This window comes from Triticum dicoccoides, chromosome 7B, assembly GCF_002162155.2.
Source record: "Triticum dicoccoides isolate Atlit2015 ecotype Zavitan chromosome 7B, WEW_v2.0, whole genome shotgun sequence".
Lineage (NCBI taxonomy): Eukaryota > Viridiplantae > Streptophyta > Magnoliopsida > Poales > Poaceae > Triticum > Triticum dicoccoides.
The window spans coordinates 667,260,867-667,262,980 of record NC_041393.1 but is presented as its reverse complement, the minus strand read 5'-3'; positions in this window follow the sequence as shown (position 1 = coordinate 667,262,980).

Below are 2,114 nucleotides of genomic sequence, written 5' to 3'. Positions count from 1 at the left end.
GTGCGGACCGGGCATCTTGAGTTTACGGTAGGCATAATGTGGCACTGCGTTGAACCGAGCGAACGCGGTTCGTCCGAGCAATGCTGATAGTCACTGTGAAAGGGGACGATGTCGAAGAGTAACTCTTCGGTACGGTGACTGTCCGGAGATCCGAAGATCACTTCTAGTGTGATTGAGCCCGTACAACAGGCCTCTACACCTGGTATGGCACCTTTAAAGGTGGTTTTTGTGGGTTTGATCCTCGAGGGATCGATGCCCATTTTGCGCACTGTATCCTGATAAAGCAGGTTCAGGATGCTGCCACCGTCCATGAGGACTTGTGTGAGGTGGAATCCGTCGATGATGGTGTCGAGGACCAATGCGGTTGAATCGCCATGACGGATACGGGTGGCATGGTCCCTTCGATCGAAGGTGATCGGACAAGAGGACCATTGGTTGATTTTTGGGGCGACTGGCTTTATTGCATAGGCGACCCTTGGTTCATGCTCCTGCTTGGGAATATAGGTTGTGTGCATCATATTCACCATTTTCACCTGGGGAGGGAATTTCTTCTGTCCTCCCGTTTTCGGTGATCGGGGCTCCTCCTCCTCATCGTCGCTTTGAGACCCATTCCCCTTGTTTTCGGCACTTGACCTGTCGGCTGGTCTGAAGACCCATCATTCTTTGTTGGTATGACTAGCTGGTGTTCCTGGGGTGTCGTGAATTTGGCATGGACGGTCGAGTATGCGGTCCAAACTGGACGGGCCTGAGTTGTTTTTGTTGAATGGCTTTTTCTGCTGACCGGACTTGGAGCCACTGAATTCGGCATTGACTGTCGTGTCTTCGGCATTATCACCGTTCTTGCGACGCTTATATTTGTTGTGCCATGGTTTGTCGTTGCTATCCCTGGCTTTTGATGTGCCAGGATTGCTTGTTGTGTTGTTGCTATGAGCCAACCAGCTGTCCTCGCCCGCATAGAAGCGGGTCATGAGTGTTGTGAGGGCTGCCATGGACTTTGGCTTTTCTTGGCCGAGATGTCGGGCAAGCCACTCATCACGGATGTTATGCTTAAAGGCCGCTAGGGCTTCATCATTCGGACAGTCAACAATTTGGTTCTTTTTAGTTAGGAACCGTGTCCAAAATTTCCTCGCTGACTCTCCGGGCTGTTGTGTTATGTGACTTAGGTCATCAGCATCCGGTGGTCGTACATAAGTGCCCTGAAAGTTGTCAAGGAATGCGTCTGCCAGGTTCTCCCAACTCCCAATGGAGTTTGCCGGCAAGCTATTCATCCAATGTCGAGCTGGTCCCTTGAGTCTTAGTGGGAGGTATTTGATGGCGTGTAGATCGTCTCCCCGGGCCATATGAATATGGAGGAAGAAATCTTCTATCCATACCACAGGGTCTGTAGTACCATCATATGATTCGATGTTTATGGGTTTAAACCCTTCTAGGAATTCATGATCCATTACTTCATCAGTGAAGCATTGGGGGTGTGCGGCACCTATGTGTCGGGCTACATTGTATTCGGGGCGGCCGGATTTGTTGGTAAATCCGGCGTGACGGTCATCGTCACGCGTTGGGGCGCGCCCCCGTGATCCGTATATCGATCTTGGATGTCCTGCTTTATTTTCCCAATACGTCTCACAGGTCCTTCGTGTAACCCACGGCCTTTGTGTTTTTGTTTGTTTGGCGACGGGGTGCGGTCTGGACTTCGGGCTTGTACGCCGCTTTGTCTCAGCCACAGGGTGGCCGGTCAGCCGCATCATGCGCTGATAGTGTGGGCTTTAACGCCTCCTCCTCGAGTTGGGGTAGCAACCTGCACTTTGGGTAACTTTTTGTAGGGCGCTCGAGTCCGTATTCCTCGGCAGCCAGGACCTCGGTCCATCTATCAGTTAGCAGATCTATCAGTTAGGGCTAGTTTGCCCATCTTCCTGCTCGGCCTGCTCGAAGCCTGGCTCGGCAGGATTGTTTTCATATTCGGCACCATCCAGATTGTTGTCATCTCTTGTGCCGGTATCACTATTTTGGTTGTGGCGGGGCTTGGAGCGGCGCCTATGACGCTGGTGCCTAGATTGTTTCTCCGGGGGTTTATCTTCCGTTGCCTCATCGCCATTGCCTTCTTTGAGAGTGTCCAC